A 25,698-nucleotide genomic window follows, 5' to 3' on the forward strand; every position below is an offset into this window, starting at 1 on the left:
AGTCTCTCCCATTCCAAATGCTATCTAAAGTGCCTAGTGTGGACCAAAGACTTCAGTTCCCCAACTGAACCATCTGTTTCACATGGAAGTAGAAATTGAGAATTTGTAAGCAGGACTTGCAGCTGTGACTCACAATAAAGCAGGAATGGATCAGCAGTACAATCAGTAAACAGAACACAGCATAAGCCTAATCAACTCCAAGACGTGAAAACCACACTGCTTGATTCTTGCCAATGCAGTCCCATATGGAAACTTACTATAGGAAATACTCCAGTGAATTCAAATGCCAGATTGTTGAAAAGCCTTCTCCAGAAAAATAAATCCCTCTTATTCAGGCAGTTACTTCCTTTTGAAAAAAGATCCCCTTAGTTTTAATTCAGGGGCTACAAATTAGCCCTCCTTTCTCTTTTTTGGTACTCTGAATGCCTCCGGGAAAGTATTTTAGAGATTGTATTTCAGAAGTGTGATTTTATAACAAAGGAGGTCCATCATGGAAGGTTCCATGAGAGCTCACTCATTTCACGAACCTTCAGTAAACAGTTTGTCTCTGAGACTGACCCTTTTTCCAGACTCTGGCATGACAGAGACAGCATGAGACAAAACCAAGGGAAGACAGTGAACCCCACCTGAAGTGCAAAATCACAGGAGATGGCTCCGGAAGATGTATAATTAAAGCACATGAAAATGGAACAATTATCAAAAATGGGAGCTGACACATACGCTCTACATGCTGCTGTGCTTACTCTTCTTTTGCAAATACTATTACAAAATAAAAATGTGGATTGACAGGCTTTTTTGAGCCTTGCTAAGCAACAGCATACCTTCAGAGGGCTGGAGATATGTCACGTAAGTCATATGTGGCTCAATTTTAGAAGAGTAAAAAGAATACTCTTGATACAACCAGAAGTAATTTTGAGATAACTCAAGTAATTTACTTAAACTTCTTGGAAATAAACAAACATTCAATCAGAAATACTACTTATTGTCTTTCTCCTTTTCCATCCACCATCCACAAGCACTATAACCAGATCCATGCTACTTTTCAAGTGCTCAGATCCTCAATAACCACTTTTGTGAGGCTCAATTCCCCTTGGAAGCCAGGGCAGGCACATCCTGAAGCTGGACAAGTCAGAGCTTTAGCATGCTGGAGAAAGAAATATCTAAAAACACTCTTAAAACTTTGTAAAAAAAAAATATACTTAGCCCTTCTCACATAGGATTGCAGCAAATAAATTTAATACATCCCAAATGAAATTGTAGCTTACCTGTTTCTATGTTCTGAGTGACCCAAGGGTATCTAATTATTTCTGGGTTTTTCAAACCCACAGTAGCATCACCTTACTTTGAATAGGGGCTTTTATAAATGCCCATATAGAGATGCTTGTAAGTCAACATTTCAGAATATAGTGGTGAGGAGTAGTTTTGGAAAACTTGGCTTTGACAACTTTGCAAGGCATAGAAAAAAATGTAGAATTCATTTAGCTTCTGTATAGCTTCCTTTGCGAATTGTCTTAAAAACTCAGTGAGCTTCCCACCTTTGGACAAAGCTCAGGGGACTTTGCCACAGAGAGAGATTCTTGTGTTCAAATTGCTGCTTCTGTGACAAGTCTCCTTGGAGTAAAATTCTGATTAACTAGCATGATTGTTGTGTGAACTGCATGTTGAAATTTTGAAGATTTGGAATTTTAATTATTTGCTTACTAAATTTAAGTTGCTCAGTCACGTCCGACTCTTTGCCACTCCATGGACTATACAGTCCATGGAATTCTCCAGGCCAGAATACTAGAGTGGGTAGCCTTTCCCGTCTCCAGGGTAACTTCCTAACCCAGGGATCAAACCCAGGTCTCCCGCATTGCGGGTAGATTCTTTACCAGCAGAGCCACAAGGGAAGTCCAAGAATACTGGAGTGGGTAGCCTATCCCTTCTCCAACGGATCTTCCCAACCCAGGAATCAAACTGGGATCTCCTGCATTGCAGGCAAATTCTTTACCAACTGAGCTATCAGTTCAGTTCAGTCGCTCAGTTGTGTCCGACTCTTTGCGACCCCATGAATCGCAGCACACCAGGCCTCCCTGTCCATCTCCATCTCCCGGAGTTCACTCAGACTCATGTCCATTGAGTCCGTGATGCCATCCAGCCATCTCATCCTGGGTCGTCCCCTTCTCCTCCTGCCCCCAATCCCTCCCAGCATCAGAGTCTTTTCCAATGAGTCAACTCTTCGCATGAGGTGGCCAAAGTACTGGAGCTTCAGCTTTAGCATCATTCCTTCCAAAGAAATCCCAGGGTTGATCTCCTTCAGGGAAGCCCATTTGCTTACTGAAAAGCATACAATTCTTCAGAGGTATTATTCTGAATGTAAACAGCTATAAAAAGAACACTAAGCATAGCCTTAGTCTCACTTTGTATGATCTTAGGAAAGAAAATCATTCAAGGAGTTTCTGGATATGCCTTTGATTATATTATGTGGATGAAACTATTGCATACACTATAAAACCTTATATAAGTATGCTGCTGCTGCTGCTGCTAAGTCGCTTCAGTCGTGTCCGACTCTGTGCGACCCCATAGACAGCAGCCCACCAGGCTCCCCCATTCCTGGGATTCTCCAGGCAAAAACACTGAAGTGGGTTGCCATTTCATTCTCCAGTGTGTGAAACTGAAAAGTGAAAGGGAAGTCACTCAGTCGTGTCCAACTCTGTGTGACCCCATAGACGGAAGCCCACCAGGCTCTTCCATCCATGGGAGTTTCCAGGCAAGAGTACTGGAGTGGGGTGCCATCACCTTCTCTGGTATAAAACATTATTATTCTTACTTGTTGGGTGGCCAGAACATCATAGACATGCAAGCAGATATGCCTCAAATGAATAGCTAGATGAATGAATAATAGGTACTCTAAATCAGTCAATGGAAAATTTAGAATTTCAGATTACATCTCAACTAACCCAAATCTCCTGCCAGAAGTCTGAGATGGGGAGTGGAGGTGTGATTCATAATTGTTCTTTTTTGCGCTTTTCTAAATTGTGTGAGTTTCTTTTATTATCCTTTGGTTTTCATCTTTTCTTAAGTGTGAATCAAAGCAGTCCCTTCACTTCAGCAGACACTTATTAAACCTTTATTAAATATCAGGGAAGATATCATCTCTGCCTTCGAGGAGTTGCCAGTCTACTGGTGAATTCAGGCATTTAAAAGAAAGTCCCTACAATGGGGCATTTTACGAACAGGTGCTATTTGGTCATGGAGAAGCGGCATCATCTTCACCTGGGGACTTAAGGACGTGGTCCCTGTGCAGGATGAAGGAGGCCCTGTAGACAGAGGTGCCAAAGGGGAGCTGAGCTGAGAGGACAAACTAGTGGGATTGTTAGTTGCTGGAATTTTGCTCTTCAGAACATTCACTTGGGTTCCTAGATTCTGCCTTCACTCAGAATTCAAGTCCATCTACAAAGAGCCTTGGTGCTTCCCTTGAGCTGATCTCCATATGTAGAGCCCTCATTCACTAGAGGAACCACGTATTTTTTAATCAGAGTGTAGTGGCTTTACAATATTGTTTTAGTTTTAGATGCACAGTATTTTGTTGTTCAGTCGCTAAGTCATGTCCAACTCTTTTGTAACCCTGTGGACTGTAGCCCACCAGGCTCCTCTGCCCATGGGATTCTCCAGGCAAGAATACTGGAGTGGGCTGCCATTTCCTCCTCCAGGGGATCCTCCTGACCCAGGGGTCAAACTCATGTCTCATGTCTGCTCCATTGGCAGGTGGGTTCTTTACCACTAGTGCCACCTGGGAAGCCCCATATTTCATTATAGATTTTTTTTTTACATTTTTTAATATAAGTTTATTTATTTTAATTGGAGGTTAATTACTTTGCCTTACATCAACATGAATCTGCCATGGGTGTACACGTGTTCCCCATCCTGAACCCTCCTCCCACCTCCCTCCCCATCCCATCCCTCTGAGTCATCCCAGTGCACCAGCCCTGAGCACCCTGTATTGAACTTGGACTGGCGATTCATTTTATATATGATATTATACAGGTTTCAATGCCATTCTCCCAAATCATCCCACCCTCTCCCTATCCTACAGAGTCCAAAAGACTGTTCTATACATCTGGGTCTCTTTTATGGTCTTGCATACAGGGTTATCATTACCATCTTTCTGAATTCCATATATATGGGCTAGTATACTGTATTGGGAGTTGACTCATTGGAAAAGACTCTGATGCTGGGAGGGATTGGGGGCAGGAGGAGAAGGGGATGACAGAGGATGAGATGGCTGGATGGCATCACTGACTCAATGGCCGTGAGTCTGAGTGAACTCCGGGAGTTGGTGATGGACAAGGAGGCCTGGCGTGCTGTGATTCATGGGGTCGCAAAGAGTCGGACACAACTGAGCGACTGAACTGAACTGAACTGAACTGATACTGTATTGGTATTTTTCTTTCTGACTTACTTCACTCTGTATAATAGGCTCCAGTTTCATCTACCTCGATGATTACAAGATAATAGGTATAATTCCTTGTGCTCTATGGTATATCCTTATCTGTTTTATACATAGTAGTTTGTATCTGCTAATCCCCACTCCTCATTTACTCCTCCCACCCCTCTCTCCTTTGGTAACCATAAGTTTATTTTCTGTGAGTCTGTTTCTGTTTTTCACATGCACTCATCCATATTATGTTTCAGACTTCACAGATAAATGATAACATATAACGTTCGTCTAACTTGCAGGCTTCCCAGGTGGTGCTAGTGGTAAAGAACCCACCTTTGCAGAAGACGTAAGAGACACAGGTTCAATCCCTGGGTCAGGAAGATCCTCTGGAGAAGGGAATGGCAACTCGTTCCAGTATTCTTGCTTGGAAAAACCCATGGACAGAGGAGTCTGGCAGGCTACTGTCCGTGGGGTCGCAAAGAGTCAGACACGACTGAAGCGTGTAACTTGTCTAACTTGTTTCGCCAAGTATAATATTCTCTAGGTCTGTCCATGTTGGTGCAAATGGCATTATTTCATTCTTTTATATGGCTGTATAACATTCATTCATAAATATATATGTGTGTATCTCACATCTTAATTCAGATACCTGTTGATGGGCACTTGAGTTGCTTCCATGTCTTGGCTATTGTAAATACTGCCTCTGTCAACATAAGGGTGCGTGTACCTTTTTGAATTAGCATTTTGGTTTTTATTGGCTCTATGCCCAGGAGTGGGATTGTGGATCATATGGTAGCTCTATTTTTAGTTTTTTAGGGAACCTCATACTGTTTTCCATAGTGGCTGCACTAATTTACATTCCCACCAACAAAGTACAAGGGTGAGGAACCACATATTCAAATGTTCATATCACCAACTGAAGTTTTATTTCTTTAATTGTAATGCCTGAGTATACTGATTCCTCTATTAAAGCAATCAAGTCAGATAGCACTGGGAGACTGCACTGTGAACTCAAGAGGGTTACAGGAAATGTGCCTTGGCTCTGCTGCTATGGCAACAAGTGGTTCTCCTGCTTTCTGATTCCAGCATAGGCCACAGTGATAACATTTTCTTTTGGAGTGATTAAGAAAAAAACTTGAGAAAGCAATAAAGGCAATGACTTGGTGTTTGTGTCTGCATTTAAGAGCTGAATTATATCCCCGCATCTACTAAAGGGATCAGAATGGGCTTTCGGAAGGTGCAAGTATTGTTGGTGACTCTCCCTTGGGGCTCTGTGTGACACTGGCCTCAGGAAAACTGAATGTGCGTAAGGTGCAGGAGGGCTGATCATTGCCGTCTGTCTGAGCTGTGCTGCACGGCTGGATCCGTGAGTGAGGATGTTTGAGCCTCTCACCTGGGAGCTCTACTAACAGCCTCCTTGATGATTCCCCAGCCAGATACCGTCCTTTGTGCTTCTCAGTGTGGGAGTGGGGTGGGCACGTGATTTTGCACACACCCCCCCCAACATTTGGCAAGGTCTAGGGCTTTCCAGGTGGTGATAGTGGTACAGAACCTGCCTGCCAATTCAGGAGACACAAGAGACGTGAGTTTGATCCCTCGGTCAGGAAGATGCCCTGAAGGAGGGCGTGGCAACCCACTCCAGTATTCTTGCCTGGAAAATCCCATGGACAGAGGAGCCTGGAAGGCTACAGTCCCTGGGGTCGCCAAGAGTCAGACATGACTGAGCCACTGAGCACACACACGAGAGAACTTTTTGGCTGTCATGCTGGGAGAGGTATTACACTAATGGCGTTTAGTAGGTAGAAGGCAGAGACGCTGAGAAACATCCGACAGTGCACGGGACAGGCTCCCACCACATAGACTTGTCCAACCACAAGCGTCCATAGTGCCGAGGCTGGGAAATCATACTGTAGACCACAAAGTGCACGATTTTGGAACAGCTAGCTTTCAGGATGCAAGAGTAGTCAGCATAAGAGGCCATGAAATGGATTTGAATCTTCAGGGTGAAGTTTCTGGACTCCTCATGGGATGGTCAGAGATGGTCCATTGTGGAAGAAGGTGCGTTATTAACCGCAGCCTCTTGAGAGCCTCATTCAGCTGGAAGCTTGCGTGACTCAGAAGCCCGAGAGGCTCAGGTGCTCATTTTCAGAAATAAATTCCTTTTGCTTCTCACTGTATGACTTGTTTAGAATTTCACGTAGGTAGCAGAGCACGTGGAAATGACACGTTGGTTGCACTTTGTTTGAACACCATGTGTTGAAATGGCTGCAAGAGCAGCAAGCTGTTTTCCAAAGAATTTCATTAATCACCCTTCTCATCAACCTGGGATTAAACACGCAGGAGATAGCAAAAGAAAACACAGCTAGTGATGATGACTCACAGACAGAGAACAAGCTAGTGGTTCTTAGTGGGGTGAGGGGAGGGCATCAGGGATTAAGAGATACAAACTCTGAGGTATAAAATAAGCTACAAGGATATACTGTACAGCACAGGGAGTATAGCCAATATTTTATAATAACTAGAAATGGAGTACAACCTTTAAAAATTGTGATCACTATGTTGTATACCTAAAACTTTTTTACTATTGTACAGCAACTATACCTCAATTAAAAAAACCACACTCACACACAAACATGAACACACATGCACATAAAAACAGGTACATGTGTAAAATCTTGGAGATTTTGAACATAAATCACTTATCAGGCTCTGTGTAAGTATCAAGTAGATGTCAGCCTAGTTCTTAATATTCTGGAAAACCTCCTTTAAAGGGGCAAGAGCACACTGCCTTGTTATCGGTATCTGGGGACCATTGTGATGATACGTGTGTGTATACAGCTCTGGAATGTGCTTACTCATCCGCCATGGCTGTCAGGGTGAATACCTCACCTGTCACAGGGAAATAATACACCCCTGTGTAAGCGTCTCTAAGTGTTTCCCAGCGGCACTCTGGGGGTTCACGGCCTGTCAGTTTTTTCTGAGCCAAGGCTTTTCAGACATGTCCATCCACCAGTGTCTACTAGCATATCTGCCCAAGGCGTTTGTGGTCACTGATGTCAGTCAGATACAAATTGCCCTGGAATCCTTCTGAATCCTTGGACTTTCTCCTGTCAATTCACTAAGCCTTTATGACCACACCTCCTGCGACGTGCCAGACCCCAGGCCCCAGGCTGCAGATCTGGCAATCTGGAAGGTGTGGTCCCTGCTTTCCAGAGAACTCGGTCAGGGGAGGAAAGTGCAAATGGAGAACATCCAGTGGATTTTCATCCCAGAGAAAGCATAGGAGTACAGGGCCAGGAGCAGTGCAGGGACCGATGCGTATGCGGCATGTGGATGTCAGAGGAGGGCTGACCTGGGAGCTCGGCCATAAAGCCCCAGTGAGAATGTACCTCGGCGGAGAGAAGATCCAGATGCAGTCATGGAAAGAGAACAGCGAGGTCTCTTCCAAGGGCTCACATGCAATGTACAGTGGCTGCCCAGATGTTTCAATCTCATTGCTTATGAGATGTGACGGGTCTATCCAGCATTTTAGAAAGACCATTCTGGAAGCAGAGAAGGGCATATGTGGACTGGGACTTGGGAAGGTGATGGAAGGAGGCTGAAGCCAGGGAGACCAGTGAAGAGACCCTTCATTGGTGGTGATAACCAAAAGTAATGGGCTTGAGAGAGATCTCTAATGTAGGGCGGACTGGCCTTGTTGCCTTGTTGGGTTGGGGAAGTGGGGGTGGTGCCTCAGCTGGCAGTGGCATGGAAAGCTTAGTGGGATATCTGGCTTCTCAGAATTTTCAAAAGCATCCTATTCCCAACCACCTCAGATTAGCCTAGAAACCAAGTCAAAATAGCTTGGGTCTCCCTTGGGTGTCCCTGGGTCTCCCACCTCAAACCACAGTTCTGTGTATATAATTCTGGAGGCATCACTGGCCCCTGGGCTTCCCTCATAGCTCAGTCAGTAAATCATCTGCCTGCAATGCAGGAGACCCAGGTTTGACTCCTGGGTCCGAAAGATCCCCTGGAGAATGAAATGGCAACCCACTCCAATATTCTTGCCTGGAGAATCCCATGAACAGAGGAGCCTGGCGGGTTACAGTCCATGAGGTCGCAAGAGTCGGACAAGACTTAGCAACTAAAACCACCACCACCACCCATTCCCCCCACTCCCACTCTTACCACCTACTTCTGGCAATCACCAGTCTGTTCTCTGTATCAGCTTGGTCTTTATTTTTCACATTCCACGTATAAGTGAGATCTAACAATATTTGTCTGACTTATCTTAGCATAATGCAGTTTACACATTAGTGCAATTTTTTCCCAATGTACTTAGTATTCACCAGGAAGGAGGAGGTGTGGTCCGTTTGATCAGGAGTGGAGTTAGCTGAATCACAGCAAGAAGACAAAGGAAAGGCAAGAAGAATTTCTGCAGCTGACCTAGGTATCCGGGTTAAATAAGGAAGGAGAGTCCTTATCTGAAGTTGACAGGGGGCTGATTATCTGGAAGAAAATCAAGACAAGAGGAAGGACTGGAGGTGGTGCTTAAAGACTGGAATATTTGAGTTTAAGATTCCAAAGTAGTACAGTTATGGTAGAGGCAGGAGAGAGGGTGACTGGATTTGCTTGGAAGTGAAAGCCATTGCAATTAAGAAGGCATATGTGTGGAGAAATATGTGTTCACTCCTCTGTACTCCTTTCTTCTAGAAATCTGTTTTGGTTATTGCTAGTTTCATTAACATAAGAGCTATCTCACAGTGCCCTTGGAACATTTTAGGACAGTTATATTCTATAAAGTAGATAGGTCTCCATTATTTTAAAACACTCACCACAACAAATTAAAACCCCTCACTCCTGTATTGGGAAATGCATATATCAGTCCAACTCTTTTTTTGTCAATTACAAATCATTTATGTAAATTGCATGATTTCAAATGAATGCTTTGCAGAGTCAGCATCCTTTAGAAACATCTTTCTTGCTAGAACCATGTGTTTTTGACTTGTGATTGCACGTTTTGTTTTTTTTTGGTTAAGTCTGTAGATAACATCCTTTCTTGAAGATTATTAATTATATATACAAATACCTTCTGTGAAAGTGTCCACTTCAAAGAAGCCAGAGATCTAAGGCAGAAGTAAGCAAACTGTTTCTGTAAGGGGCCAGAAGATAACTATTACTGGCTTTTCAGGCCAGAAGGTCTCTGTTACAAAAACTTGACCTTGCCTTTTTAGGCCAAAAGCAGATGTAGACAATATATGAACGAATTGTAGCTGTGTTGCAGTAAAACTTTATTTACAGAAACAGGCTATGCACTAAATTTGGCCCACAGGCTATAGTTTGTTGACTCTTAATCTAAGTTAGTAAAAGACTCCTGTATGTTGTAGAATTTTGTGAGAAAGTCTCAAGTCCAAATTTTAATTGGCTTGACTTTTCAATTGTTCCTTTTTCTTTACATATATATTATAGCTTGCTGTGACTCTATAGAAAGGAAATAACTTGTAAATGAAGATGACACAGGGAAAGTTCAAACTATGGACCATTTGCTGTGCTCAGTCACTCAGTTGTGTCTGACTCTTTGTGATGCCATGGACTGTAGCCTGCCAGGCTCCTCTGTCCATGGGGAGTCTCCAGGCAAGAATACTGGAGTGGGCTGCCTTGTCCTTCTCCAGGGATGGATCGTTTATGGAAACCTAGTAGATGATCATGGACTTCCCCGATGGCTCAGTAGTAAAGAATCTGCCTGCGATACAGGAGACCCGGGTTCCATCCCTGGCTCGGGAAGATCCCCTGGAGAGGGAAATGGCAACCCACTCCAGTATTTTTGCCAGGAAAATCCATGGACAGAGGGGCCTGGTAGGCTATAGTCCATGGGGTCTCAAAGAGTCACACATGACTTAGTGACTAAATAACAACAAGTAGATCATGATAGTCCATTGTAAACAGTGGTCAGGTTTGTCATCTTAACTTGCTTCCTTGAATACTCAAGCATGACCTCCCTAGTCTTGAAGAAATGTGGGGATCTGCCACTGCAGTGCCATTCCCTTCAGTGATGTAATCTATAGACACAAGGCCAACGGTGTAATTCATGCTGTACTGATGCCTGTATGCTAAAATATTTCCTCATGGAAATTCAGTATTTTGGACGGAAAATCTGTTCCCAGCTTTTAGAGACTTTTCATTAATGAGCACCTTTTCTTGATAGTAAACTATGAGTGAGTGAGTGAGTGAAGTCACTCAGTCGTGTCCAACTCTTTGCAACCCTATGGGCTGTAGCCCGTCAGGCTCCTCCATCCATGGGATTTTCCAGGCAAGAATTCTGGAGTGGGTTGCCATTTGCTTCTCCAGGGGACCTTCCAGACCCAGGATCGAGCTCAGGTTTCTTGTACTGCAGGCAGACTGTTTACCATCTGAGCCACCAGGGAACCCCTAGTAAACTATAGCTTGACCAAAAATATCTCTGACAAGATGTCAAGACTTAATGTTCCTCTTGTGATTTAACAGACATAATGAAGTAGAAGGATACTTCTCACAAATAAATATTCCTTAGAATGTCAATCAGAGTTTTGTGGTTTCCTTGTCCCCTGAATATATTTAAATACTTAGTATTAAGGCTTATTAAATATTTACTACTGAGATTGCCACTCTCTGAGGTGGTTTGATGTTTCATTTAGGACCCTGAAGGGCTGTTTTTGATCAGTCATTCTTTGGAGTTAAATGTGTGCACATTGGTAGGACAGGAAAGGAATGGAATGTCAACTTTCTGCCAATGACTCTTCTGGCTGAAAGAAATTTTTTCTTTTCGGTATGAGTCACATGGAGAATCTATCTTAGGAAAGGATCAAAAAAAAAAAAAAAGAAGTGAAAAGCAATTAAGAAGGGAAAAAACTGCTTACATCCATGTTGGTCCTATTCCCATTGAAAAATGGGTAACAAATAGCATTTTTTGGTTACTGCTTTTTCTTTTTAAAGCAAAACTGAACTTAATGAATTGTTCATTTGGCACATGCCCAGATGAAATGGGCCTTATTCGGGACTCACTGTGAAAGAAGATAGCAGAAAGCATGATCTGCCTTTCTCACTCTGAACATGGAAATTCTCATCAGAGTGGTCAGTTGGGACAACTGCAGGGAACAATATCTGAAGGGATCCTTTTATCCCAGATTATGGAGCAAAACCCAAAAGAATTAATTAAGAATGATTAACTTTTGGATGGACTAAATTAGATTTACAATTGATTTCAAAATGTTACTTGAACATATACAGTAACAGGAGTCTGACACTCAATTTATTAATCCTTCTGCATGAAGCAACTGGTAAACCCTTAACGTACTGTGGTGAAAAGTTAACCATGCCAATTTGCAACAGGATCTCCCTTCTACACATTCATTGGGCATAGCAGGTAGTGCATGTGTTTTAAATCTCATGCCAGTGTGCTATGGAATGGGCATGACCCATCTTAGGTATTGCTCATACTAGGTCAGGGTTTCTTTTTCCTTTTTTTTTTTTTTTTTTGCTATTTATTTTTCAATTGAAGGCAAATTGCTTTACGATGTTGTGTTGATTTCTGCCATACAACAATGTGAATCAATCATCATTATATATATATATATATATATACACACACACACACATATATACACAAATTATATCAGTTCAGTCACTCAGTTGTGTCCACCTCTTTGTGACCCCATGGACTGCAGCACATCCTGTCCATCACCAACTCCCAGAGCTTGCTCAAAGTCACGTCCATCAAATCAGTGATGCCATCCAGCCATCTCATCCTCTGTTGTCCCCTTCTCCTCCTGCCTTCAATATATATGTATATCTCCCTTCCCTCTTAAGCCTCCCTCCTCTCCCTCATCCTACCCCTCTAGGTCATCACGGAGCACCAGGCTGAACTCCCTGTGTTACAGAGCAGCTTCCCACTAGCTATGTATTTTATACATGGCAGTGTATTTATGTCAATGCTACTCACTCAATTCATCCTATCCTTTCCTTCCCCCACTGTGTCCACAGTCCATTCTCTACATCTGTATCTCCATTCCTTCCCTGAAAATAAATCCATCAGTATAATTTTCTAGGTTCCATATATACATGTTAATATGCGATATTTATTTTTCTCTTTCTGTAAGTCAGGGTTTCTTAACCTCAGCAACCATTGATACTTGGGGTCAGGCGATTCTTTGTAGTGAGTGCTGTTCTAGGCAACATAGGATGTTTAACAGCAGCCCTGGCTTCTACTTACTAGATGCCAGGGGCACCCCTCCACCTCTCCCACTCCACCCCTTCCCCATTATCACAACCAAAATGTCTCCAGACATTACCCAATATCCCCAGGGAGGCAGAATGACCCTGATTGAATAACACTGCTTTAATTTGATATAGCACAGCCTTGGTTTGGTATCATTTAACTGATATTCTAAAAAGCACTGGCTACATGCCAGTGCCACCTTGGGCTTCTTTGTGCGAGTGTGATCTTTGCTTTGCAATGAGTGGTATATAAGGAAGAGGGCACGTGTGTAGGGTGTGCACACATCTAGATTTGTCTGGAATAGCTGAGTTTTTGCCTCTTGCCTGGATGTAATTATTAAGTATCATCACCCGAAAGAATGTCCAAATGGGGTGAAAATTATCCAGTGCCCTTGCCATCTGGGGAACTTTGACTTTGGAGAATAGGTATGAGTTTTAAAGACTCCTACAATCTCAAGAGGCTCTTTTCCTCTGCAGAAGTCTTTGACTCTTTGCTGTCCTGTTTTGGAATCTGGAAATTTACCTATTTCATGCCTACATGGACTGCATACTCAAGTCTTAACTCCTAACGACTTCAATTTTTAACCAGCTAGGCAATGTGAGCTCAGACAATAGGGAAAAGAATGGTGCTTTTAAAAGAATTTTCTTCTCTCAATAGAGACAGTTTGAAGTTCTAAGTAAAGAAAGAGTTGCAACTGATTTTATAATGGCTTTTATACTGGCTTTTACAATCACACTATTACTGGGATCAGGCTTCCTGCTTGGATAAGTGCTTTGCAATACTTCAGACAGAAGAGACTGAGTTTAGAACAGACTGGGCTACAATAGAAGGGAGCTGAAGAAATCAGAGGTGGTTTGAAAAGCAATCATTCCTTTGGTCTTAAGAATAAGGAAAAACATTTTTTTTATTCCTCAATAAATCCTGTCAAACATAGGACAGACTGCTTGTTAAAGCCTTGAGTGGACGTTTGGATTGTGTGGTTCCTGGCATGTACCTTTGCTTAAAAAAGCACATAGAAAATCTCCAGGTAGTTATATGCACTCTAACCTGTAATCAGAATCGGCCTCCTACCTGAAAATATGAAGACAAGATTTTCAATCCATAGTGAAGGCAAGATAATTATGTGAGAACACTCCATTTCAAAGGTCAGCATTAATTTGGTTATCTGTAACTCAGTGTCAGCTGAGATTTGATTTTTAAAGTAATACAAATTCACGGAATCTGTGAGGAGATAGATGTGCAATCTCCCTTCCTCCCCATACTTTTCTTCTCTTTTCAGCCTCCTAGAACCTTCATCTTCCCTTTAATCCAGACCGAATCCTCTGGGTCTGGAGGGCCAAAGTTACAGTTCCCTGACTGGAAACAAAATAAGGCCAGGTGGCTTCACCTACTAACAAGTCCTTGTCCCGATCTCCTTGACTTCACACTGGGATGATTTTTCTCCCTGGGTACACCTGGCATCAATATTGTAGTGGGTGTTGTCACTAACGCTTTAATGAAGGTTGTGTTTTTCTCTTCAATTGGATTTCAGTAGATTTTTCAGGTATTTCCTGAGTGTTGTTGCTTTTCCGTCTTAACTGTGAAATACAAGTTGGGAACTGTGCTGTATTTGCCTGTGGTTGTCAGTCAGTAGCCTTCCGTTGAAACGATCATCTCCAAAACTGGTCTTTAGTTCAGAATAATTACCCCTTATCAACTAAAGGAAACTTCCTATAGGGAACGTGGTAGAAGTGATTGTTTATAAAATCATTGAATTAGATTACGCTTTGAAAAGTCTATTTCACAGAAAACTGGCTTAGGATATCGTGTTTAAGGAGAGTATGATCCTGGCTCTATACAACTGCAAGTGACAGCAACCAGGTTGTTGCCTTATAAGGGAACATCCTATATGAGATGAGATTCACCTGAACCTCAGCTTAAATGCACTCAGAATATAAGAAGTCAGTCTCACAGTAGTGTACCAGAAGACTAAACAATGTCCAAAATAGTATAACTTTGAGTTGCATAAGTTTAGAATATTAGTATTATAGGCCTCAGTGCCTATTAAGAGGCTATGGAGCCCTGCCCTTTGCCTTAAGACCCCAAAGTCTCCTTTCTTTGACTGTCTTTCTCACCAAAAATATGCTATCATTTTTTCCGAATGAAGAATGTTCTTTGTCATCTTTAGCATAACCATTCTCATTACAAAGAACTGTTTTTTGGAGCATTAACCACATGATGCACAGAGAATTATGGAATATTTCTTCTCCATGAACAAGACATGATCAAGGGGAGGACAGAACAGAAGCAGTGAGAAAGTACAAAAAGATAAAAGAGCATGTACTAAGTGTTCAATGACAATGGATGAAATAGCAAACAATAAAACTGAAGGTTAAAATTTCAGTAAAGAGTTAGTAGGAAAAAAATACAATCAAAGATGGGAGTTTTCTTTTATCCATTAAGAATTACATTGTTAGAAACAGGCTGTCAGAAACAGAACTGAGGTAGGTAGTAAGTTTTCTTACACATAAAACAAATGAGAGGATTGGGCTAGTATAGCAATTCTACAATGTCATTAGTGTCTCAAGTTCTCTCTGTTTTGCCATTCCTAGTGCCAGCTTTCCTATTCAAGATTGTCTCATGATCACAAAATGTCTGCTATATATCCAGTTATCACGTCCATGTCTTGGACAGAAAGCATAAGGAAAAGGGGAGCTCAGAGGATCATCCTTGCTGAGAGAGCTTCCTTTTAATAATTTCTTAGAAGCCTTCCACCCAATGCTTGGTCTCTGATATCTTTAATTTTTTCAGCCAGGTTAATACCTACCATAATTGGCACCTCCTCTGTTGTCATGGTACCAATAAATAATAGAAGAATGGATACTGGATAGATAGTAAGTTTTGGTATACAATTCCACTTTTGCTGATATTGAAAAATCAAAACCACGTAGGTCTTCTAAGCCAGGGGTGGACAAATGCCTATGGGCTAAATTCAGCCCACTGACTATTTTGGTAAAAAGAGTTTCATTGGGACTCAGCCACACCCATTAATTTATGTATAGTCTATGAATGCTTTTGCATTGTCACAGCCAAGTTGAGTTGTGACAGAGACTGTCTGGCCTGCAAGACCAAAAATATTTTCCATCTGTCCCTTTATGTGAAAACATTGCCAACCCCAATTCTAGACAGATAACCAAATGGAAAAATGGGCAAAAGAAGGAATGGACTCTGCAAAAGGGATTGCTGAAGACCAATACACATATGAAAAGTGCTCTAACTCATTAGTCATCAGGGTGATGTTAATTAAAACCACAGTACAGTACCACTGAGTACCCATCAGAATGGCTCTAATTAAGGAAGAGTGAGAACTGATAATATCAAGTATTGCATTAATATGGGACAACTGGAATCCTCATACATTTCTGGTAGTAGTATAGGTTGGTACCAATACTTTGGGCAACTAGTGAGCAGTACTGCTAAAGCAGAATATATGTCCTCCCTATAATGGAGCCATTCTATTCTCAGGCATATACCCAAAAGAAATGCCTACCTATGTTCACCAAAAACCATGTTCTAGAATGTTGTTATCAGCACTATTCATTAATAACTCTAGACTGGTAACATGCAATAGTGATGAAAGACACCAGATGAAAAAAAAAGACTGTCCACTGCAGGATTCTATTGATCCAAAGTTCAGAAAAAACGCAAATAAAATCTACGATGGTGTTGGTCAGGAGAGTGGTTCCTTTTATGGGGTAAAGGTTGGGAGCGGGTTTTTCTTGTTCTAAGTAGTCATTAAACAGGGATGTTCACTTTGCAAAATGCACTGTTATGCACTTATGAATTCAGTACCATTCAGTTTATAAATGTATTATATCTCAATAAGGAGCATCACCCATCCCCCCAGAAAAAAATCCATATCCTTTAAATGATGGAAACCTTGCAGTGAATAGTTAGTTTTCTATTAAAAATGTTGCCTAGATGATGTATTCTTCCTCATACAATCTCAGGAGTCTCCACAACAGGGGCAGCCCTTTGTTTGAGACTATGTTTGCCTTCTAGTCTCAGTAACAGATGGGACACATTTTCTGTTTCTGGCTTTCTGCGTTAGACTACATCCCCCCTGACAGTGTGGCCGCCTAGGTGGTCTCAGCTCCAAGCAGCCCCTGCCCAGGATAAGGAGGTTGTATCTCAGCTGCACTGGATTAACCCCCTGAGCAGACCCTGTGCCCCTGGGCTTTCTGGCCAAAGAAGAAAGTGAAGGTTGCAAGGTCAGCTGAATGTGTAATTCATAGATCCTGAGAAGGCCTTTTGGAAAGAGGGTTTCCCCCCGTTTCTGTTTAGTCTTAACATTGTGAAGTTGTAAAGAGGCGCTGGAGACTGAGGGAGCTGTTTGTATGCTGTGTTGTCTGCCTCAACTGCACTCTCGAATTCTGGCTGGCTGCCCAGTCTTGTGTGGGAAGCTGCTTAAGATGTGTGTACTTCTCCAAAACATCATTTTTAGATTTCAAAAAGGATTAAAGTATTATTCCTCCAAAGCCTGAAACTCAGGCAGCTTTTAAAGGAGAAGTTCAGAAGAAATAGCCAGGTCTTTTTAAAGAATTACCCAAACTTTTGGCTGATTAGTTCAGTTCAGTTCAGTCGCTCTTTGTGACCCCATGGACTGCAGCCCGCCAGGCTCCTCTGTCAATGGGATTCTCCAGGCAAGAATACTGGAGTGGGTTGCCATGCTCTCCTCCAGGGATCTTCCTGACCCAGGAGTTGAACCTGTGTCTCCTGCATTGCAGGCAGATTCTTTACCAACTGAACCACCAGGGAAGTCATACAGACTAAATGAGCTAATATGTGAGGTACTCAGAAGACTTAGAAGTCACAGCCCATTAAAAATTTGATGCAATAAAAATAAATAACAATTCAAGTTTGCTTCCTTGAAATGTCATAAGGCTTTTAAGACACGACAAAATCGTCGGACTCTAAGGGCCAAATGTAGACATGAGTGTTCTAGAATCTTCTGCTTTTCTCATCTCAGAGCACATGATGTGGCGTATAATTGAATCCAGCATAGACATGTGCAAAGTCTATTCAAATTTGGAGTGACTTTGGAGGAACAGCATGTGTCCAAAAGCAGGTTTATACTTGCAAGGCAGGGGCACAGGAAAAGGTTTTCTTTTGATGAAAATTAGAAAACCCCAATCAATGAGAGGGAAATACTTTGACAAATGATTTGAAACTAGTGAATACAAACACAACAAATGTTTGCTTTTGGTTATGATTTATATTGCTCTAGAAAAAACGGGAGTGGGGGGCTGACTTCTGCACACCAAATGAATCCCATATACATTTACCTGAGACTTCTAGAAATAGCAAAGGTGTGTCTCTGAAAGCTTAGATATGCGGAAAAAGAGAATCCAGTTTGGAAGTCTACCTGCTCTAAACAGGCTGGTTTATCTTAGGCAAGTTGTCTGTCTGCTTCAGGGCTACAAATGAAATAAAATAATTGAAATATTAATAGAAACAAATATATGAAAGATATATTTTTTAAGTCCAAAGGAAAGACTTATAAAACTCCAGGAGGGAGAAGATGAATACTAAAAGTAGAAAAAAGATCAAATGAAATAAAGTGCTATTTTAGTTTTCTAAGTCAGGGGTCAGCAAAAAATTTCTGTAAGAGAACAGATGTGTTAGGCTGTTGGAAGCAGCCATAGATAAATACATATATGAATGGATGTGACTGTGCTCCAGAAAGACTTTATTTATGGATGCTGAAGTGTGAATTTCACATAATTTGAATGTCATCAAATATTATTCTTTTGATTTTTCTTTCAACCATTTAGAAATGGTAAAAAACATTCTTACTCCTATGCCAGATCTGAGATAAACATCTCCCCTTGCTTGTTCTTTTAGAACAAGCAAAACCAAAAAATGTTGAAGTACAACATGCCTTCCTTTTCAGGTTTTTTTGTAAATTATTTGAGTGATGGTTTTCTACCTTTGGTATTTTCCTGGATTTTTCTCTGATGCTTTATGCCCCTGCTAGAATGCTTTGTGCCCCTGTAACACTTTTTAACCATCAGCTGTCATGCATATATTAAATGCTCACCATGAACTGAAATCCTGGGGACAGACTTCAGAGGAAAAAAAATATTAGCAATAGAAAGTGGTACAGAAGTGCCTCTATTTATGGAATTTCAGCTTGTGTACTTTCATAGATACAAACAAAACCATACTCTGGAATAAAGCCTTCTGGCTCTCTCCTCACCATCAAAATATGCACTAAGAGGTTCTGGGAGCTCTCTTTGTTTCTGCTTCCCCCTGCCCCCGACCTTGTTTTTCAATTTACCTAATATTTACAGTACTTCTGTTTGGTGCTGAGTTTTGCCATTAACCCCATCTTGTATGATAACCTCAGGGGAAATGAGAGAAGAAAATGCTAGTAAGAAGTAGCAGAAAGAAAGACAAGATAGAAACAATTTTTCAAAATCCAAATAGGTCAGAACAATTGTTGCAAGTCCCTTGGCAGGAAGAATAGCTTTGAGGACAAAAAACCTCATCATGCGACCTGAGAGTTCTATACCTATGTGATAATAGCAAATGTTGATATAGAGTTTATATATGCTCAGCACATTTCTGGGCTTCCCCGGTGGCTCAGAGGTTAAAGCATCTGCCTGGAATGCAGGAGACCCGGGTTCAATCCCTGGGTCGGGAAGATCCCCTGGAGAAGGAAATTGCAACCCACTCCAGTACTCTTGCTTAGAGAATCCCATGGAGGGAGGAGCCTGGTAGGCTCCTAGTCCATGGTGTCACAAAGAGTTGGACACAACTGAGTGACTTCACTTCATTTCACTTCACTTCAGTACATTTCTAACTAACTGCTAAATACACGCACGCACGTATACTAATTTAGTCCCCAGAAAAAGATGGTAATCAACAAATGATGTCATAAAATGATTGATGAAGCAGAGAAAAATTTACCTGTATGTCTGGGGATCGACATTTTAGACCTATTTTTTTAAACTGATTTACAATTTTGTGTTAATTACTGCTGTACAGCAAAGTGATTCAGTTATATATACATTCTTTTTCATATTCTTTTCCATTATAGTTTACCGTAGGGTATTGAATGTAGTTCCCTGTGCTCTACAGTAGGACCTTGTTTATCTATTCACTATATAATAGCTTACATCTGCTAACCTCCAAACCTCCCACTCCATCCCTCGCCCCCCACCTTGGCAACCACAAGTCTGGTCTGTTCTCCATGTCTGTGAGTCTGTTTCTTTTTTGGAGATAGGTTCATTTGTGTCATATTTTAAAGTCCACATAAAAGTGATATCATGTGGTATTTTTTTGTTCTCTGTCTGGCTTACTTCATTTAGTATGATAATCTCTAGGTCCATCCGTGTTGCCACAAATGGCATTATTTTGTTCTTTTTATGGCTGGGTAGTATTCCACTGTATATATGTACCACATCTTCTTTATTCATTTATTTGTTGATGGGTATTTAGGTTGTTTCCATCTTAGACCTATTTATGATAATCCAAGGGAAAAAAATAAATCCAATAAGTAAAATAAACTAGTTGTGAATGGTTCCATGGGTTTGCAGCTTTTGAAATTTATCCAAACTTAAAGTCCATCACTAAATGACAACTGGAGATGCAAAAGCTGCTGAGAAATTCCCCATAGTGCAGAAATTCTCTGTATGAGCAGATTAACCACTTCAGAAGATTTTCAGCATATGAAATGAAATAAGTCTACTGTGGGCAAAGATGCCAGATATAGTATTTATCAGCAAGGAAGGGGGTAAGCTGGAGTATGAAGTCTTGGAAGATCAATTCATACTTCACTGGAAATACATCTGGGGCTGCCAGCTTCTACTCTGCTCAGGATATCTGGACATAGGAACAGTCATAAACAGCTTTTAGAGCTTAACAAGTTTTCAACCAAAAAGTATAATGGATGCTTGCTATTGGTAGTCTGCCCAGAATATCTCGGATCTTTTACCATTCTGTGTGTCTGTTCCATCTCGCCATTTCTGTGTGGTTTGCTTCTAATGACCAACATCTGTGAACTTCTTCCGAGGATTTCCCTTAGGGTTCTTGAGCAGTCTCCCTGTACCCACAAAGAACAGGAAGTGCTTGGGAGTTTATATCACCCTGGGGCATCCCATGGCCATGATTGGTGGCTGTGAAAATATTAAAGCTCAGCTCCTTTGGCTTGAGGTGGGACAATTCCAAAGCTCCCCTCAGGATCAGACTGAGACTGAGACTCTGCCAGAAATCACACCATTACTTGACTCCCTCCCCTTTCTTACCCTGTTATGCTTACCCCTTACCAGTTACTCCTGGGAACATGTCCTTACTAAATCACTTACCCATGAATCCTTATCTTACTGACTGTTTCTGAGGAACTCTACCTAAGGCAAGAAGCAACTGTATTATTAAGAGAGAGAGAGCATAGGGCCTTCATTTGGCATTGAAAGAATAAATGAAAGAATGAACTTAATGAATTAATAGAAGCCGGTCGTTGACCTTGAACCACACATGTTATAGTCAGGGAAACAGGAAAGGGATAAAACACTGACATTTTAGACTTGCAGATCCTATAGTGAAACTGCTTACATGGTGCAGCCCCTTAAGCTGATGGTCATACAGGCTCATTCTAAATATTACTGGGAAGAGCACATCTCCACCTCCCAGGATAGCTGCCTCCTCTTGCATTAGTCAATTTATTATAAAGACCTTCCATCTTTCTTTCCTTTCCTTTCCTTTCCTTTCCTTTCCTCCCTCCCTTCCTTCTCTCTGTGTCTGTCTCTGTCTTTCATAGTTTTATGGAAATAGAAGAGAGTCCACCTGCAATGCAGAGACCTGGGTTCAGTCCCTGAGTTGGGAAGATCCCCTGGAGGAGGGCATAGCAACCCACTCCAGTATTCTTCCCTGGAGAATCCCCATGGACAGAGGTGCCTGGGGGGCTACAGTCCATGGGGTCGCAAAGAGTTGGACATGACTGAGTGACTAAGCACAGCACACAGCACAGAGTTCACATTTCATACAATTCACCCACTTAAAGTGAATAATTCAGTGGTTTTTCATACATTCAGAGCTGTGCAACCATCTCCATAACTAATTTTAGAACATTGGCATCACCCCAAAAAGAATCTGTGGGCCCTCTAGCTATCAACCCTCTCAGCTCCCCAACCCCTTCTGTCCCCAGCCCTACACAGCCATGGATCTACTTTTGGTCTCTGTAGCTTTTCCTGTTCTGAACATTTTGTGTATGTGGAATCATGTAATATGTGGTCTATTGTGACTGGATGCTTTCACTTAGCATAATGTTTTCAAGATTCATCCATGTTTTAGCATATGACAGCATTTCACTCCTTTTTATGACCAAATAGTGTTCCAGTGTATGGATAGACCACATTTGATTTATCCGCTCATCAGTTGATTAACATTTGAGTTGTTTCTATCTTTGGCTATTGTAAATAATACTGCTATAAACATAAGTGTACAAGTTTTTGTATGGACATGTTTTCATTTCTCTTCATTGTATACCCAAAAGTGGAATTGACAGGTCAAATATAGAAAGTTGTTTCTTATGCTGAGCCAAAATCTGTTTCTTCATAATTTCCACTCTTGATCCTGGTCCAGCCTTCTGGAGAAAGCTGACCAAGCTTTCCTTTCCTACACATGACATCTCCTCAAATCGTTCATCATTGTCCTCATGTTCATCTTCAACTTTCCCAGACTGAATTTTCTTTGTTCTTTTGATCAGACCACTGTAAAAATGGGACTTCACAGAAATGCAAAATGATAGCCTTGAAGCTGTCATATTGTCTGTTATGATGTACAAAACAGCTCTCTTTTGCTCCAAATCTCAGACTGTCCCTTCAACCATAAGGAACTAGTGGCCGACAACTTTGCTTTGCCAAGACAGGACACAAAGAATTATTTCTAGGTAGGAAGGTTTTTTTTTTTTTTTTTTTCAATAGTACCTGAAGGAATTTTTCCCTTTGGAATATCTAAAAGGACTAACAATTTGTGTAATTTATACACATTTGTCATTTCTGGACATGTTAATGTGAGAAAGCGAGTTCCATGGTCTTGAAAAATAAAATTTAACAGAAATAAGTTATCCCTAAGAGCTTTGAAACAAATAATGTATAGCATTCTTTTTACTTTTAGTCATGAAGACACTGAAGAGAAAACTTGACAAAACCACAGGAAAATGTAACAAGTCACTCAGCAGGCTCTGGGTTATGATCAATGAGGTCAAATGTTATGTTCATTTCTTCTTCAGCAATTATGAATGAATCTGATTCTTGCTTGTTTTTTCAAACATTTAGAGATATTTTCCACCTTCTTTCAACATTAAATCCAGAGCTCTGGGTGGGTTCTGACATTGTCTTATGCCAGCCACTTGACCTTGAACAAGTCACTCAGCCTTTCTGAGCATTACTTTCTGCATCTTACTCCCATGATGGCACTGGTTCTCAAACTATATTGTACATGACAACAATCAAGGGATCTTGCTAAACATATTATTCCTGAGGTGGTGCTCTCAGAAATTCTGATTCAACATGTTTTGGGGAGGTCTACACAGTCTATTTTTTTTAAATCCCACCCCAAGTGATTCTGATGCATGTGTTCCTAAAGACCGTATTTTCAGAAACACTGATCAGCTATTTCTTCCTGATCCCTTTTCCTTTTGTCCTGTCTTCTGCTGAAAGGGAGAAGTCTTATTGTCATTCCAGGTAATATCTTTCCATGTATGTTGTCTATGAACATGAAGAAAGATGGCAACCAAGCTTGAAGTAAGCAAATATCCTAGTCTAACACATAGAATTCTGATATATTAGGATTATTGTGACCAGAAGGACAATTGTATCCATAAAGTAGGGTTTGTCAACCTTGGCAGTATAAACACTTGGGACCAGATCATTATTTGTTTTATATATGTGTGTGTTGGGCGGGGGTGGGTAGGAATTGTCTTCTTCACTGTGGAATTAAGTATCACTAGCCACTACCTTGGAGAAAGCGATGGCACCCCACTCCAGTACTCTTGCCTGGAAAATCCCATGGATGGAGGAGCCTGGTAGGCTGCAGTCCATGGGGTCGTGAAGAGTCGGACATGACTGAGCAACTTCACTTTCACTTTTCACTTTTATGCATTGGAGAAGGAAATGGCAACCCACTCCAGTGTTCTTGCCTGGAGAATCCCAGAGACGGGGGAGCCTGATGGGCTGCCATCTATGGGGTCACACAGAGTCAGGCACGACTGAAGAGACGCAGCAGCAGCAGCTGCTGCTACTTACTGATTACCAATAGGACATCCCCTAGTGTGTCTCCAGATCCTGCCAGATGTCCTTTGGCAGACAGTGTTGCCCCTGGTTGAGAACCACTTTCTTAGAGCATGGTCCCAAAGAAAAAGAATCAAGAAATTAAACTTGGCTCCATTGCACAGCAAGGCAAAGAAGGCAATGCTAAACCATTGATGTTCAACCTTTATGTGCCAAGCATTCCTTGGAGATCTGGAGCTTTGGTCCATGCTCTCTATTTGGTGGATTAATGGGATACAGATAGGTTAGGTGACTTGGCAAGCAAAGGACACTCTGTTTCATTCTCCTCATTTTATTACACTCCTAACAGCGAACTCTTAACGTTTGCCTTATATGTTCTGCTCACTATAAAAAATTTAAATCACAATCATAAAATAGATTAATTAGGGGAGGGGAACTGATACGTGTGGAATTGCCTGAAATGGGTGTCATCATTCATAATACTGCTGAAACTCCAAAACCGGGGATTTTCGAGGATGTAACAGTGGTTTCCTTGGGTGACTAGTCAAGTGCTCTAAATGACTCTAATAATAGCTGCCAGTTTTGATCATGCAAATGGTCAGTTTTTTGCACCATCTGTTAGCCTTTTGATGTGCTATGCTGAGTAGAAACCCACTTGCATGTAAGTTCCAAAACTCAGTCCTACTCTTCCACTCTAGGGAAATGTCTCCTTGTTTTCTTTGTTGGCACAAGACCCACTCCACTAAAAGAAAATGTGGTGTTGGTGTGAGATGTACTGCTAAGTGGAAATTATTAAAGAGTGAATTTCTTATGTCTATGAAGTATTTGTTTCTCAACCTCTGTACCCTTGATGTTTGGGGCAGGCTAGTTCTCTGTGGTGGGAATGTTGTGCATTGTAGGATGTTTAGCAACATCCCTTGCTTCTACCCACTAGATATAAGTGGCACCCCCACACAGCTGGGTCAATAAAAAGTATCTGCAGACATTACCGTGTGTCCTCTTGGGGGAAAATTGTCCCCGCTGAGAACCACTGGCCTAAGAGGTATGGATGGGGCACTGGTAGCGTCTCCCTCCCCTCTTCTTAAGAAGACACCATAGCGATCTAATGAATGAATCTGACTTATCAAAGAGTCTCTACTTTGAAACACACTGGAATGGTCTGTGAAGCGATTTGGACCCAACTTCATTTACATCTCAGCCCCACCATTTCCCAGATGTATGAAACAAGTGAAGCACTCTCATGAATAAAATGGAGATAATCGTACTCTCCTCACACAATTATCCTGAGGATCTAGATTTGCAATTTGTAAAGCCTCTGGTTGAACAAAGGGCCAGTGATGTAGGTGCTCAATAATGAGTGGAATTGCTATCAGCCCAAATTAGCACCTGCAGCATTGGTATTGTCATGAGTGTTCTATAGGCTTTACACGCTTGCCACACCGTGCAGAGGAAAGGAGGTTGTAATTGGTTGGGTGGAGATAATAGAATAACATTAAATTATGGATATGATGAAAAGTAGTTTCTTGATTCTCCAACTGTTTCTTGGGAAATCATAACTACAGGGAATACAGTCTCTGTTGTTTGTTTGTTTGTTTTTTGCTTAATGAGCCTGAAATAGAAATCTTATTTTATTTTATTTTTTAGAGAAAGATTTTAATTACATTATAATTCAGTTCAGTTCAGTTGCTCAGTCGTGCCCGACTCTTTGAGACCCCAAGAATGACAGCATGCAAATTTTATTTTAGAAACATCTCTCTGTAGATACTTTTTTA

At 41.4% G+C, this 25,698-nt stretch overlaps 1 protein-coding gene and 1 non-coding gene across 3 annotated transcripts in view; both read left to right on the forward strand.

The window, feature by feature from the left end:
- Positions 1 to 25,698, forward strand: part of ARHGAP6 (Rho GTPase activating protein 6) — a 546,996-nt gene that overhangs the window by 234,125 nt on the left and 287,173 nt on the right. The gene's annotated exons all lie outside the window — the stretch shown is intronic.
- TRNAS-GGA lies at positions 19,267 to 19,339 on the forward strand. The gene has a single exon. It is a non-coding gene; the product is annotated as a tRNA-Ser (tRNA).

The sequence above is a fragment of the Oryx dammah genome, unplaced genomic scaffold (genome assembly GCF_014754425.2).
Source record: "Oryx dammah isolate SB20612 unplaced genomic scaffold, SCBI_Odam_1.1 HiC_scaffold_23, whole genome shotgun sequence".
NCBI classification, from domain to species: domain Eukaryota; kingdom Metazoa; phylum Chordata; class Mammalia; order Artiodactyla; family Bovidae; genus Oryx; species Oryx dammah.